The following is a 17,229-nucleotide window of genomic DNA, read 5'->3' as shown; positions in this document are numbered from 1 at the left end:
AGTCATCAGAAACATCACACAGGACAGAAACAATGTATGAGCATCTAGAAAAATAGAGAAATTGCAGTGGTATTTGCAGTACTGTATTGTTATTGAAAATGTTAAAAACAAACATGAATTCAATCTTAGCCTAGATTGCTGTCCCTGCTTAGCAAAGGGTAAATGATATTTGAATTATCACACTATATACTAATATATTACAATTTAGATAAACCCACATGGATGTCACCAGCGTAGGGCTCTTGTAATGGCTTTCAGTTTCCTTATTCTATCAAATCAATTTTCCAAACTTCGCTATTACAGGCTGGGTATTAAGGATATCCATTTGGACTCCACCATGGATATCCTTAAACCCTGTACTATAATGGCAGAGTTTGGGAAGCTCTGTATTAGATAGTATTGTGTTATTGGCCTATTTGTGCAGTAACAAGACCACATGATGTAATATAGGGACATAACTAATTTGTCATCATGACAATGTGCTGGGGATGTAATATGGGAAGTGGGAAACTATGACATCATGTGATGACTGGGCTGTAAGTGATGGGGTGAGATGGGCGATATAATGACATCTGTAACCTCTGATTTTATCTCCCTGGATCCAGTATTCTCTGGTTGTGTTTCCTGGTAAATGGATCTCTAATCTCCTTACAGCAGTCTGATGTCTGGTTCCTTCTAATTAGATCCTCTGTAACCTACTATTTATACTATTCCAAAAGATAAGGACATTAATATCATGATGGTAATTTATACATTATTAGATAATGTAATTAGTGGTGGGACACAGGAAGATGCTGGTCCTGGTATAAACCACTAACAGTAATGACCATTAGGTGCATCAGGCTCCCGATATCCCCAGCAGAATACAGATATGAGCAGGGTACATAGTAATGGAGGAATAATACAGGGACATCACAGGATGAGTAGGATAAGTACAGATTGTCCTCAGTATGTCCTGCACTGTCTCACCACCCACAGCGGTGACACCACCAGTAATGTGCAGGGTCAGGAGATGAGGATTATTTGGTAGTGAGGAAATCACAGAAAGGACAATACAAGCTTTGTTATACACCTACAAATATATGAGATAAAGAGTTTGGTAACAAGTAAGAAAACCAAACGCCGCATGGACCTGTCTAACGTCCATGTGGGGTAACACAGCTGCGTGTGGCGCTTGTTTGTTAGTATTTACCACACTTATTGACCTGAACATTTTTGTACATTGTTAGTAAAGCTGGAATAGTGACCAGTTGTCCTCTCGGTGGTGCACATGTTCTGTGACGGCTGTCATGGAGAAAATATAATTTTCCTTATGATCAAAAGCATTTGTATGAAGTGAATTATGCTATTAAAATAACTTTGAAATCATTATAAGTGATACAAATATTGATAGGCAATATTACCATATATATCTGATCTAGAATTAATGTTAATATAGCGTAACATATAGAAGATACACATTGTAGAAATTTATGTATTTTACACTTCCAAGATGACAAGATGCCAATAAGCAGAGTGATATATAAATCATGTATCTGAGACTCATATAAACCTGTGGCCGTATGAGAGCTCATAAATTTGAGCTGTCCTGGTGGGTCACACCAATGACTAAGCACAATCACAATGACCACCCTGCTGTACAAGATCCCATGTGTGAGATAACCAGCCCTATGTGACTGTGACTTCATTTCCTGATATTGTGGTGAGAAGCCAAACCAAGTTGGCACGGTGTTAGCTGAGAACCCATAGATGAGAGGTGTACTGGTGGGTCACATCATTGACTAAGCACAATCACAATGACCACCCTGCTGTACAAGATCCCAAGTGTGAGATAACCAGCCCTGTGTTACCATCTGAGAGCCCATAGATAAGAGCTGCTCTGGTGGGTCACACCAATGACTAAGCACAATCACAATGACCATCCTGCTGTGTAAGATCCCACGTGTGAGATAACCAGCCCTGTGTGACCATGTGACTTAATTTCCTGATATTGTGGATAGAAGACAAACCAAACTGGCATGGTGTTAGCTGAGAGCCCATCCCCTGTATGATGTATGAGACATTCCTGGGATCCAAGAGGACTCTGGACCTTTGGACATTGAGTTACAGCCTAGGACATTTGCATACAAGCAATCGGAATTAGGTAATGCCACATTACATTCTCCAAGATGAAGATTGAGGACACCAATTACATGTTGGCACTGGTTAGTTATGAATATTGTAATGAGCTATATATAAAGTGACTGTTGTAATGAGATAATAAGCTTTCAGAATTGAAGCTCAGACATACATGTCACTGCTGCTGACTCGGTGATATCTATATGCTAATGACTGCTGACTTGTAATTCCCTGATATAGAAACATATAGAGAAAATGATTTAGATTTACCTTTTGTCTAGTGTACAAGTTATTCCCAACTTCGATACTGGGGTAGTGAATTTAATACCACTGATGTGTGGTATTATTTTTATTATATAGGGGGGGAGGGGACTGTACAGTGATATGAGTGATATGATATGACACAGCTCCTAGCACACACTGATATGTGGTATTATTATTATATAGGGGAGAGGGGACCGTACAGTGATATATGAGAGGGAATAACACAGCTCCCAGCACACACTGATATGCGGTATTATTATTATATAGAAGAGGGGACCGTACAGTGATATGAGGGGGGATAACATCTTCCAGCGCACACTGATATGTGGTATTATATAGGGGAGAGGGGACTGTACAGTGATACATGAGGGGAATAACACAGCTCCCAGCACACACTGATATGTGGTATTAATATTATATAGGGGAGAGGGGACCATACAGTGATATGAGGGGGAATAACACAGCTCCCAGCACACACTGATATCTGGTATTATTATATAGTGAGAGTGGACCGTACAGTGATATATGAGGGGAAATAACACAGCTCCCGGCACACACTGATATGTGGTATTATTATATAGGGGGGAGGGGACTGTACTGTGATATATGAGGGGAATAACACAGCTCCCAGCACACACTGATATGTGGTATTATTATTATATAGTGAGAGGGGACCGTACAGTGATATATGAGGGGGAATAACACAGCTCCCAGCACACTGATATGTGGTATTATTATATTGTGAGAGGGGACCATACAGTGATATATGAGGGGGAATAACAGCTCCCAGCACACACTGATATGTGGTATTATTATTATATAGGGGTGAAGGGACCGTACAGTGATATATGAGGGGAAATAACACAGCTCCCAGCACACACTGATATGTGGTATTATTATTATATAGAAGAGAGGGGACCGTACAGTGATATGAGGGGGGATAACATCTTCCAGCACATATATAGAAGGCCCTATCAATGAGATGATAGAGGTCAATAGAGAGGACTTATTACCGACTAGGGAGAGAGATAAAAAGTCGGGAAAGAACAGTGATCTACCATTTATCACCACATTTAATAGTCAGTACAAGGAAGTAGAGAAAATAATTAAGAGACATTGGCACCTTTTGGGGAAAGATGTCCTGTTAAGATCTATTATAACAGAGAAACCTAAATTTGTGTATAGAAGGGCACCCACTATTAGAAACAAGTTGGTTAAGAGTGCGGTGCCACCTAAGAGAGAGGGTAGAATTAGAACAAAACCATAGGGTACAACCTAGTAAAGTTGAAACCTTTATTTCTAATGTGACCAAAGTCAGGTATAAGATCAAAGATTTTATCACATGTAACAGCAAGAACTGTGTATATCTTCTGGAGTGCCAGTGCGGACTCCAATATGTGGGCCGCACTTCAAGACCTTTAAGAGAACGTTGGGCAGAACATTTAAGAAATATAAAGAAAGGGTTTGAGAAACACTCAGTCTCCAACCACTTTAAAGAATTGCATGAATGTTCAGCCAAAAGTCTGAAACTGGTTATGGGTATTGGTCAGGTCACCAATCATTGGCGAAAGAAAGATATAGGTGACCAGTTGGCCAAGGTTGAAATGAAATGGATTTATGACCTATGCACCCTGTCTCCCAATGGACTAAATACTGACTTTGAGCTTAAATGGTTCCTTTAATATGTATATTTTACTGTTTTTCCTTCTCATGATTCACTCCACTGTAGGGATTTTATTTGTGTTTTATTTCTACTTATATGTTTTTAATATACATGAAACGTGGATCTACTATGTATTGTTAGTGAAGGATACTCCTTTTTTGGTCAAGCTGCTGGGTATCCTATGGCATTGGTTTTAATATTTTTAATTGTATTTTTATGTATTTATTCTGCGATTTGTACATTTGGCTGCTCACAAGTGCATGGATCCCATCACCTACTCCCTTGGTGGAACGCAATTATCTGTATTTGCGTTCCAAGGAAGTGGGTAGAGGTCAACAGCTAGCACATCCGGGATGCTGGACGGGTTGTATCACCATGGTGAAAGGGCGCGACCAGCGTCACGTGGAAGGCGCGATTAGCGCTATGGATTACTATCCCCGATAGTCAAATAGGAGAAGAGGTGGGGCGACGTCAGGATGTTGATGCCGCTACTAGGGTTACCTGAAAGTGACTACACGTTATGATCCCACATGACCTCCGGACTGGAAGTCCGTACACGATCGGGAATTAGGAAACAGGAAGTGCTATGCGTTCCGGCTGTGGAACGCAATTAAGCATAACTGCGGATTATACATCTAAAGATGGGTTTTATCATGTTTAAATGAATATATATAGGTTCACTAATAAAAGATCTAGTTGATAAAGGAAAAGAATTGGCTTGACATAGTGGATTTAGAGAATAACTGAAACGATATTGTCCTACCAATAGGAAACCAATAAGGGGGATATAAGGAGGGGACATGCAGTACACACATACCCTGAGGAAGACTCTTATCATTGGTGAGTCGAAATGCATTGGTGTGTGACTGGTACCATGGGGGGACATCTCTAAGACTGAAGCAAGTCCACGAGTCATTCCCGGGAGACTGGTGGGGTTTTACCATCTCATGCTTGCTTGGGTGCTAGGAGACTACACCCCTACAACACGGTACACGGCTATTTTTTACCCTATCCTGTGGATTATGTTTTGATATTTTATATGTTTATGTTGATTTATGGGATTTCATGCTGCTGCAGGAGGTGCTTACGTGGCATGACAATCGCAAATGGTCAGCAGCTGAGGTGAGCCAGGAGCCAAGGACCATGGGTGACCAGAGCTTAGCGACCATGAAAGCTTCCTTAGTCAGTGAGCTACAGGAGGAAACAGACTGAGGCCCACTGGTCCCCTGTTGGTGAGCAAGTGTCTTTAAAGGACTTTGGCAGAGACCAACAGAACGATGGAAATCTGGTTAATGCCTTTGAAAATGTGGTAGAAATGAATGGCAAAGTGGTTGCTGCCGTGCCACAAAAAGGTGTACCATACTTTATTTGGAAAAATTATGTGCCATACTGTGTAACATCTTTGCAAGGTAAAAGGGTAGATCAGTAGGAAATAAAATCCCTGAACTAGGAAATAAGGGCCTGATTCAGAGCCGCTCATAAGCAGCCGCTTGTTCATTCCGAGCGATGTTCGCACAACTGCGCATGCATAGGGGTCGTAATACGCATGCACGAACCAGTCAGTGCGGTCAATATTCATGTGCTCGCAAAATAGCGAATGCCTGCTAATTTGAGTGACAGGATGAGGAGTTTGTGGGTGGTAACGGGAAGGTGCTGGAAAACGGGGAGTGGAGATCCGAACGCAGGCGTGCCAAAAGGTCAAAACGGGCGTTTAATGGGAGTGCATAATTAACAAAGCAGTGTCATCGACCACGTCACTTGGTTGTCTTTTAGCCAGAACTGCTCGCATGATTGCGGTAGGAAAATGCTACCACAAGAATAGCGAGCAGTTCATACGCCGTTCGATGTACTCGATTAATCTAATAAATACCGGAGATGACGTATGATGCGAGCAGCCAGGGGGTGTTTTTCTCAAAATAGCTGCCGCAGGTTTTGTTCGCTCGTTCAGACTTAGAGGCGTCAACAGACCGCAAAGAGCGAGCGCTTCATTTAAATAGACAGCTCCTTTTTCAGAACGACCGTCCGCAAATAGCGTACGGCTCTGAATCAGGCCCTAAAATCCCTGAACTAATTGCAATAATGACAAGGGATGATCTGGATATTGTGGCTATTACGGAGTCATGGTGCAATGAAAATCATGACTGGGACATAGCTATACCAGGATATACTTTATTTAGGAAGGACAGAATGGGAAGAATAGGCAGAGGAGTAGCAATGTATATCAAGGAGAGCATAAATACTACGTTAATACATAGTATTGAAGAAAAAAACGAGTCCCTTTGGCTGACTATAGAAACAAGGGAGAAAGTGATTCTTTGTATTGGGGTGATCTACAGACCACCAGGTCAGGAAGAGGAACTGGACAATAAACTACTGCAGGACATCACTAAAACGGCATTAAAAGGAGAGGTTATAATCATGGGATATTTTAATCTACCCGATATAAACTGGGAGGTGCCTGTGGCAAGTTTCACTAGAAGTAGGGACATTCTGAATTCATTGCAGGGAGCCTCCCTCCAGCAATTGGTGAGGGAGCCCACTCGGAAAGACGCAATATTAGACTTAATACTTACAAATGGAGACAGAATATCTGATGTAAAAGTGGGTGAAAACCTGGGATCCAGTGATCATCAAGCAGTATGGTTCAGAATAAAGACAGATACTGACTCACCCCATACAAAACCAAAGGTGTTAGATTTTAGGAAGGCTGATTTTGCAGGGATGGGAAGACGTCTAAGCGAATCTTTGGCAGAGTAGAGGAACGTGAAAGGAGTGCAGGTGAGGTGGGAAAATGTAAAAAGTGCAATATTAAAGGCAACAGACCTTTGTATCAAAAAGGTTAGGAAAACCACAAGGAAAAGAAGCCAGTGTGGTTTGGGAAAGAGGTAGCAAGTATTGTGACAGCAAATAAGATGGCCTTTAGGAAATACAAGTTGACGCAAAATAATGAAGACAAAGAGGAGTATCTTGTAAAACAGAAGGAGGCTAAGAAAGTAATCAGATGTGCAAAGGCAAAAGCTGAAGAGAAGATGGCACAGTCAGTGGGTAAAGGGGGCAAAACTTTTTAAGTATATAAGCGAAAGGAGAAAGACAAAAGGTGGAATAAAAAGACTAGAGACAGAAAGAGGGAGTCTTGTTGAGGGAGACAATGTAATAGCTGATCATCTTAATAATTATTTTTGTTCAGTATTCACTACTGAGAGAGGGAAAGGGGCCACAGTTACTGAGAGAGAAGGAAAGGGGCCACAGTTACTGAGAGAGAAGGAAAGGGGCCACAGTTACTGAGAGAGAAGGAAAGGGGCCACAGTTACTGAGAGAGGGAAAGGGGCCACAGTTACTGATAAAGAGGGAAAGGGGCCACAGCTACTGAGAGAGAGGGAAAGGGGCCACAGTTACTGAGAGAGAGGGAAAGGGGCCACAGTTACTGAGAGAGAGGGAAAGGGGCCACAGTTAAGTAGCAGGTGTAATCAGAAAAATGAGGTAGGAACAAGCACATTTACAGAGGAGAAGATCCTATCAGAACTCTCAAAACTGAAAGTGGATAAATCAATGGGGCCAGATGGGATACATCCAAGGATAATAAAAGAGCTTAAAGGGGTGCTGGTAACACCATTAACAGAATTATTTAACCAGTCACTAGCTACTGGAGTAATTCCAGAGGACTGGAAAAGAGCAAACGTCCCACTGCACAAAAGTGGAAGCAAGGAAGAGGCAAGTAACTACCGACCAGTGACTACCGACCAGTGAGCCTTACATCAGTAGTTGGGAAATTGATGGAAACACTCTTAAAAGAAAGAGTCGTAGATTATCTCATATCCAACAATTTGCAGGATCCCAAACAGCATGGATTTACTGGGGGGAGATCATGTCAAACAAATCTTATTGACTTTTTTGACTGGGTGACTAGGGAAATAGATAAAGGGGGGGCCATAGATATAGCTTATCTAGACCTTAGTAAGGCTTTTGACACTGTTCCACATCACAGACTGTTAAATAAACTGGAAAGCATGGGATTAGATACAAAGATAGTTGAATGGATAAGATCATGGCTGCAGGATAGGAAACAGAGTTGTAGTAAACGGAGTGCAGTCTCAGGAGGGAAATGTTACCAGTGGAGAACCTCAGGGATCTGTACTAGGACCAGTGCTTTTTAATTGATTATATAGGTAGACTAGAGGAATGGTCAAGAACGTTGCAACTACAGTTTAATGCCAAAAAATGCAAGATCATGCACTTGGGTCTCAAAAATCCAAAGGCTAAATATAGTATTAATGGCACTATACTGGAAACTACTGAAGAGGATAGGGATCTAGGAGTCACTATTTCATGTGACTTAAAGGCAAGCAAACATTGTAACAAAGCAATGAGGAAGGCAAGTCAGATGCTTGGTTGCATAGGGAGAGGAATCAGTAGCAGAAAGAAAGAAGTGATAATACCACTGTATAGGTCATTGGTATGTCCTCATCTCCAATACTGTGTTCAGTTCTGGAGGCCTTATCTCCAGAAGGATATTAATACATTAGAGACTGTACAAAGAAGGGCAACTAAAATGGTGCAAGGTCTACACCACAAAACGTACCAGGAAAGACTAAAAGATCTTATGTATAGTCTGCGGCAGAGAAGGGATAGGGGGGACCTGATAGAAACATTCAAATATATAAAGGCTTTTAACAAGGTAAAGGAACGCAACATTCTTCAAAGAAAGAGAAGTATTAGAACAAGAGGACATGTTCTAAAACTGGAGGGAGGTAGGTTTAGGGGAAATTCGAGGAAAAATTACTTCACAGAAAGGGAAGTGGACAAGTGGAATAGCCTCCCATCAGAGGTGGTAGTGGCTAAGACAGTAGAGCAATTTAAACATGCATGGGATAGACATAAGGATATCCTTCAGAAGAAGTAAGGATCAATAAGAGTTGAGGTAATAATATGTTTAAAAATGGCGACTGCCAGGCCCCCGCCATATGATCCGTCAATTTGTCAGACAGGGGAAAAATGTTCGAAGTTACCTTAGCCTTTTTAAAATTGGGATACTTCGACCTAGGAGCCGGCGCATAATCCTCTATGTAAAGGATGGCCCGCACTGCCCTAACCAATGCCGGCACATTAATGGGGGACTTAGGCCCTCATTCAGAGTCAGTTGCGAGCGCTGAGCGCTCGCAACCGACTCAATGTTTTGGCCCTACGCACGCGCAGCGGCCGCACTGCACGTGTGCAAGAACCGGAGCGAGAGAGTAACTCTCTCATAGAATTTGAAACATAGAATTTGACGGCAGATAAGAACCACTTGGCCCATTTAGTCTGCCCATATTTAAACATATTATTATATCCTTCCCATGACATGGTCAGACCACTCCCCCCTTTTTTTGAAATGGGACATAGGGAATAGGAGAGTAGTCCCGGGCCCGTGGAAACTAGGTAACCACCTGTTGACTCAGCCGGAGGCTCGTAAAGCAGTTCAGGAGGCTCTTTCTCTTTTCCTTAGAACCAAATTGCCGGAAGAGACTTCTATTTTTATCTTTTGGTGCTCATTGAAGGCAGTTATCAGAGGTTCAGCAATTCAAGTCACGGCTCGGCTTAAGAGAGAATAGAAACAGCAGTATGAGAAAGCGGAAGTTGACGCAGCGCAATTAGAGGAAGCTCATAAAGCAGATCCCTCTAATAAAATGCTATATAAACAACTTCTTAATGCCCGAGAAAAGGTGAATGTCTTCTCACTTAGAAAGGTACAGCGTAATATTGCCCGTTTAAATAAAAAAATTATGTATTTGGTAACCGAGCAAGTCGGCTGTTGGCTTGCAAATTGCGCGGACAAAGGGCTAGGGGTCAGATACAGAGAATCTATAATCATCATGGCGCTAAGGTCGAGATAGCTAATGCTTTTGCTACCTGTTATGCGCAACTTTATAACCTCAAAGATGACCCCAATACAGTCCAACAAATGTCAGCCCTTATTGAGCGGTTCTTGAGTGGGCTTTCTCTCCCAAAATTGTCTTCTCAGGCCTGTCTGTCCCATAGCACCCTATGCACACTGGAGGAAATAGATGTAGTCATTGGTAAAATGCAATCAGATAAGGCTCTGGGTCCGGACGGCTATCCTGCCAATTTTACAAAACTTTAAAACAGAACTGGCTCTGGTTTTGTTGTTGGTGTTCAGTGAAGCAACGGAATCGAAGCAATTCCCTAAGAAATGCTGGAGGCACGAATAATTGCCATACCAAAATCCGGCAAAGACCCTAACACTGTAGCTAATTACCGACCTATTGCTTTGCTGAACACAGATGTCAAATTGTATGCCACGTTGATTGCTAGTCGCTTATCTCAATTATTGCCAGCTCTCATTAAACCAGATCAGGTTGGATTTGTGATGAATAGGCAGGCCCCAGAAAGTACACGTAGAGTCATCAATATCGTAGAATATTATGACTACCATAAGGAACCTTTGTTGATTCTATCGCTTGATGCCGAAAAGGCATTTGACTGCCTGCACTGGGGTTATTTGATGAAGGTTTTGCATAGTTTCAGTTTCCAGGGAGGAATTTTAGATTTAATTTCGGCCCTATATACTTGCCCTTCCGCAAAGGTATTTGTAAACTGTTGTCTATCTGACAAATTTGCGCTTGCCACTGAGCCTCTGGCTGAGATGATCAGAACCCTCAAAACTATACATGGTCCTATGCTTGGAGGCTCCTCCCATAAGATAAACTTATTTGCAGATGATATCTTATTATGTGTACTCCACCCAGAAGTCTCTCCCAGCATTACATGCCATCTTAGATCAATATGCAGCAGTGTCTTTTTACAAACTTAACACAGCTAAGACAGAAGCCCTTAACATCCCAAATGTACTTTTGGGGAAGCTACAGAATTATAGATATACATGGAAATCTAGGTCCCTCAAATACCTGGGGGTACATCTAGCTAGAGACCATGATTTTATTGAATGTAATTTTGGGCCTCTCTTGAAAGCTTATGAAACACTAACAAAGGAATGGCTGCTACATGAGGTGTCCTGGCTAGGAAGGATTGCGGCTGCAAAAATGGTGCTCCTCCCGAAAGTAATGTATTTATTTTGGACCATTACTAGACCCCTATCTAAATCCATATGTAACAAATATTCACTAAATATATTTGGAAAGGGAATCGGCCCAGAATAGCAAGAAATACTCTCTCCCTCTCGAAGGCAGCAGGAGTGGCCTTTCCAGACTTGGAGAGATACCATTCAGCGTGTATACTTAGCCAGGCAAGGGACTGGTTCATAATAGACTCTCTCAAACCCTGGGTAATTATTGATAGGGAACTTATGCATCCCTCTCCCCTTCCTGATCTATTCTGGCTGCCCTCTTCTGAAATCTCCTTCAGACCGGGATTCTGTAAAGCAGTCCAGACTACGATAGTGTGTTGGCATACCTGTTTCCTTAGATGAAGAAATCTCCCTGCCCTCTCCTAATCTATCTCTCCAATCAATAGCTAATTTGATTCCTGATATGCACTTAGGTTCATGGGTGGAGGCGGGCTCTCTTCTTTGGGGGATGTATTCACAGAGGAAGATTTTGCTTCTTTTGTGTCTCTTCAAACTCAATTTGGTTTAATGAGGCAGGACTTTCATAAATACTTACAGCTGAGACATTAGTTGCACAGTTACCTCCCTTCTCCACTTAATAAGCCCATCTTCCCATCGCTGCTGCTTATTCGCCTACGAGCCTCTAATCACAAAGGTGGTATATCTTGGTGGTATCAGTATCAGATAATGTCAAATAAAAAAGGGAAACGTCCATGTCAACTTAAATGGGAGAGGGATCTGGCTGTGAGCCTTTCTGATGAGGACTGGAATATTATTTTTCGTTCCAGTTTTACCATATCCAAATGTATCAATCATTCAGAAATGTATTACAAATTACTTCAGAGAGCATATTTTACATCTGAAAGGCAACATAAGATCTGGCCCTCTGTCTCTCAATATTGCTGGAGAGGTTGTGGTTTGGTGGAAGACATCTTTCATGTCATTTGGTCCTGTCCTCTGCTTCGCCCCCTGTGGAATGAAGTATTTTTTATAAGTAAATTAGTTGGCGTAGCCATTCAGGCGGAGCCTCTGATTGCTTTATTCCACTTTTATCCTGGGGAATTATCACGTGGCGAGATTTATTATGGGTCATGTGTTGATCGCTATGAAAGTTACAATTGCTCAGGGGTGGAAGACAGCCTCTCTCTCCAACATCACAATCATAGAAAACAAGATACATAAGCATTTTGTTTTTGAAACAACAGATACCAAATACTCCTCCTCCGCCAAATCCATCCATATGAAATGGTTTATATGGGGAGAATATAGGGAAAAATAAGGCTATTCCACCATTTATAGTGCTCTGGTTGATCTCGGTGTTCTCTGTTCACCTCACTCAGATTCGGGGTAGTCCCATTCACTGACTACTTAGTACCTCGTTTATACTTGTTGTGAAGTATATTATAAAACATTTTTCTTCTCTTAAAATGTTTACATATTAATTATATGTAAACTGACCAAGATTGATTTATATTGTGATATATAATATGTCTGGCTTCCCACACTTCCCTTCTTTTTATTTCTGTATCCCCATTTCTTTGTATTAAACTTTCAATAAAAACTATTAAAAAAAAAAAAGAACACAATCTTTATACAATTCTACACATATTCAACATATAATACATCAGGATAAAAATTGAATGTACAAATAGATAAAATGAATGAGATAACCACAAGGGTATTCATATGGGGGGATTTGTAACACCAAAGAAGAATCCCTCAGTATAAATATATACACATTGAGCTTAATTCCAGCTCCAATAGCCAATGTCAGATGAGATAATTAGTCCCACGATGTGAAATAGGAGACACCAGATTTTATAGCTGTGTAATGTCTCCGTTTATAGAAGAGAAATGAACAATTGAATGTTCCATATAAATGTAGCTGTTGCCGTAAGAACAAAATTGCTGCTGAGAATGTTACAATGTTCCAGCTTTTGCAATTGGAGAAAAAACTATTTGTTATGCTCACTGCTGGTGTTTAATGCCAAGTTGTAAAAAGGTTTAAAATGCTGAGCAAACAGATCTGTAGCAACTGTAGCAACTGGGTTAAGCACGCCATGTGCCTCCTAATCTCCATCTCAGTCTATTCTGGGGGTATGTGGTGTAAAGGCACCAGTTGTAGAGACCCGGTATAGTTACTGGGACTCTCGGTCTCTGTCTATTCGGAGGGTATGTGGTGTAAAGGCACCAGTTGTAGAGACCCGGTATAGTTAGTGGGACTCCCGGTCTGTGTCTATTCGGAGGGTATGTGATGTAAAGGCACCAGTTGTAGAGACCCGGTATAGTTACTGGGACTCTCGGTCTCTGTCTATTCGGAGGGTATGTGGTGTAAAGGCACCAGTTGTAGAGACCTGGTATAGTTAGTGGGACTCCCGGTCTCTGTCTATTCAGAGTGTATGTGGTGTAAAGGCACCAGTTGTAGAGACCTGGTATAGTTAGTGGGACTCCCGGTCTCTGTCTATTCAGAGTGTATGTGGTGTAAAGGCACCAGTTGTAGAGACTATAGTTAGTGGGACTCCCGGTCTCTGTCTATTCGGAGGGTATGTGGTGTAAAGGCACCAGTTGTAGAGACCCGGTATAGTTAGTGGGACTCCCGGTCTCTGTCTATTCGGAGGGTATGTGGTGTAAAGGCACCAGTTGTAGAGACCCGGTATAGTTAGTGGGACTCCCGGTCTCTGTCTATTCGGAGGGTATGTGGTGTAAAGGCACCAGTTGTAGAGACCTGGTATAGTTAGTGGGACTCTCGGTCTGTGTCTATTCGGAGGGTATGTGGTGTAAAGGCACCAGTTGTGGATACCCGGTATAGTTAGTGGGACTCCCGGTCTCTGTCTATTCGGAGGGTATGTGGTGTAAAGGCACCAGTTGTAGAGACCCGGTATAGTTAGTGGGACTCCCGGTCTGTGTCTATTCGGAGGGTATGTGATGTAAAGGCACCAGTTGTAGAGACCCGGTATAGTTACTGGGACTCTCGGTCTCTGTCTATTCGGAGGGTATGTGGTGTAAAGGCACCAGTTGTAGAGACCTGGTATAGTTAGTGGGACTCCCGGTCTCTGTCTATTCAGAGTGTATGTGGTGTAAAGGCACCAGTTGTAGAGACCTGGTATAGTTAGTGGGACTCCCGGTCTCTGTCTATTCAGAGTGTATGTGGTGTAAAGGCACCAGTTGTAGAGACTATAGTTAGTGGGACTCCCGGTCTCTGTCTATTCGGAGGGTATGTGGTGTAAAGGCACCAGTTGTAGAGACCCGGTATAGTTAGTGGGACTCCCGGTCTCTGTCTATTCGGAGGGTATGTGGTGTAAAGGCACCAGTTGTAGAGACCCGGTATAGTTAGTGGGACTCCCGGTCTCTGTCTATTCGGAGGGTATGTGGTGTAAAGGCACCAGTTGTAGAGACCTGGTATAGTTAGTGGGACTCTCGGTCTGTGTCTATTCGGAGGGTATGTGGTGTAAAGGCACCAGTTGTGGATACCCGGTATAGTTAGTGGGACTCCCGGTCTGTGTCTATTCGGAGGGTATGTGGTGTAAAGGCACCAGTTGTGGAGACTATAGTTAGTGGGACTCTCGGTCTGTGTCTATTCGGAGGGTATGTGGTGTAAAGGCACCAGTTGTGGAGACCTGGTATAGTTAGTGGGACTCCCGGTCTCTGTCTATTCAGAGGGTATGTGGTGTAAAGGCACCAGTTGTGGAGACCCGGTATAGTTACTGGGACTCCCGGTCTCTGTCTATTCGGAGGGTATGTGGTGTAAAGGCACCAGTTGTGGAGACCCGGTATAGTTAGTGGGACTCCCGGTCTCTGTCTATTCGGAGGGTATGTGGTGTAAAGGCACCAGTTGTAGAGACCCGGTATAGTTAATGGGACTCCCGGTCTCTGTCTATTCGGAGGGTATGTGGTGTAAAGGCACCAGTTGTAGAGACCCGGTATAGTTAGTGGGACTCCCGGTCTCTGTCTATTCGGAGGGTATGTGGTGTAAAGGCACCAGTTGTGGAGACCCGGTATAGTTAGTGGGACTCCCGGTCTCTGTCTATTCGGAGGGTATGTGGTATAAAGGCACCAGTTGTAGAGACCCGGTATAGTTAGTGGGACTCCCGGTCTCTGTCTATTCGGAGGGTATGTGGTGTAAAGGGACCAGTTGTAGAGACCTGGTATAGTTAGTGGGACTCCCGGTCTCTGTCTATTCGGAGGGTATGTGGTGTAAAGGCACCAGTTGTAGAGACCCGGTATAGTTAGTGGGACTCCCGGTCTCTGTCTATTCGGAGGGTATGTGGTGTAAAGGGACCAGTTGTAGAGACCTGGTATAGTTAGTGGGACTCCCGGTCTGTCTATTCGGAGGGTATGTGGTGTAAAGGCACCAGTTGTAGAGACCCGGTATAGTTAGTGGTGTATCCCTCTGTAGGGACAATAAGTAACCTCAGTAGTGTTTCCTCTCACAAAATTACCAGGTGTAAAGAAACGCATAAGGTAGACTGTGCACACCTAGCTCACTAGCCTTTTAATATTGTGACATCGTACCACATTGCTATAGATTGCGTAGAGACCCATTAAGGAAGTCTGCACCAAGTGGATTCACCACGATGCATACAAGCGGCTCTGGTATTTTCTAACCGTCTAACATACTGTCCTGCAAACTATATCAGTTTCCCGTGACAGTCGGGAACTACAGTGTGTCAGGACTGCAACTATTTCAGTACATAAAGATAAACTACATTTGCCAAAATTCCATTGTGGTCGTTGGAGGAACTATCCTGGTTGCTGGTGTTCCCCACATACAGGGGATAGAGAGTTAAAGTGATCATCTGTTTGCAAGGTGTTGTCAGGTTGTGGGATTCCTAGATTGCTCATTATTTCAAACCTGATTCCATTTAGGTCACATGTTCTGAACTTCCTATGGATCACAGACCTCTAGTATAAAGCCTGTTACTGTGTCTCAGTGTCTGTGCAACGTTACTTTCAGGTCTTTCTTGGACTCCTGCCAGATCCCCGCTGTGCCTGTGGTTTGCTGTGGACTTTGCTATATCTCTGCCTGTGTTCTGGTTAAACTTCTGATATAGTTTACCAGCCGCACTACAGAGCTCAGCATCGCCATTGCCTAAGTATTGTTATTCTGCTCTATTGCTGTGGTTCCATTCCTTGCTGCATTATTTACTCTGCCTGTTGTCTTCTACTTCCGTGGACATTGTAGTTAACTTTACTACAGTTGTCAACTGCACCGTTATCGTCGCCGGACCCTTAGTGCATCGCGGGGCTCAACCCCGCTCCGGATCCTCATCACGCCACAGGGCTCAACCCTGCTCCGGACCCTCAGTACATCGTGGGGCTCAACCCCACTCCGGATCCTTGTCACGCTGCAGGGCTCAACCCTGCTCCGGTCCCTCAGTGCATTGCAGGGCTCAACCCTGTCCCGGATCTTCACTATATCACAGGGCTCAACCCTGCTCCGACCTTCACTACATTGCAGGGCTCAACCCTGCTCCAGATCTTCACTACGTCTCAGGGCTCAACCCTGTTCCAGATCTTCACTACACTGCAGGGATCAACCCTGCTCTGGATTTTTATCATGCTACAGGGCTCAACCCTAGTTAAAGTCCTCTATGCCATCCTGAGGTCTTAGCCTCATATTGGACTCGGGGTTTCCCTACCACATTAGTTCTTGTGCATCAAAGACTTTATTTACATATAGAGGTTTACTCCTATATTAATTACTGCATATTTGAACCCGTGTTGTTGAGACTTTATGTGAAACATTGCTATATATTTTTGCCTATGAATAAATTCTATTTACTTTTATTCCGTGCTACTGAGATTTTATGAAAAGGTCATTCCTAAAACCACCTTAGTTTATAGTGCCCCGTAGGCCTGACTCCTTCCAGGAGTCTCAAGTGTCGGCAGCCGTGACAGTGGACCACGTGATTACTCGGCAGTCACCTGCTCTCATAGGGTAGAGATGGCAGTCTCATCCAAGTGAGTAAACAGAGATGCTCACATTATACTTGGATCCCAGAGACAGCACCAGTCCTTAAAACAACTAGGAGATGGAGAATTGGGTGATCACCACATCTAATTATTGGGGTAAGCTACCTGGAATACACATCCATTACCTCTGTATCTCCACATACACACATTG

General features: G+C 43.1%; 1 protein-coding gene across 1 annotated transcript in view; it reads left to right on the top strand.

Moving 5' to 3' along the window:
* LOC148480726 (uncharacterized) overlaps window positions 1–17,229 on the top strand; it is a 280,051-nt gene that overhangs the window by 209,733 nt on the left and 53,089 nt on the right.

The sequence above is a fragment of the Taudactylus pleione genome, unplaced genomic scaffold (assembly GCF_031769625.1).
Source record: "Taudactylus pleione unplaced genomic scaffold, aTauple2 ptg000603l, whole genome shotgun sequence".
NCBI classification, from domain to species: Eukaryota; Metazoa; Chordata; class Amphibia; order Anura; family Myobatrachidae; genus Taudactylus; species Taudactylus pleione.
This window is presented reverse-complemented; position numbering and strand designations above follow the sequence as displayed.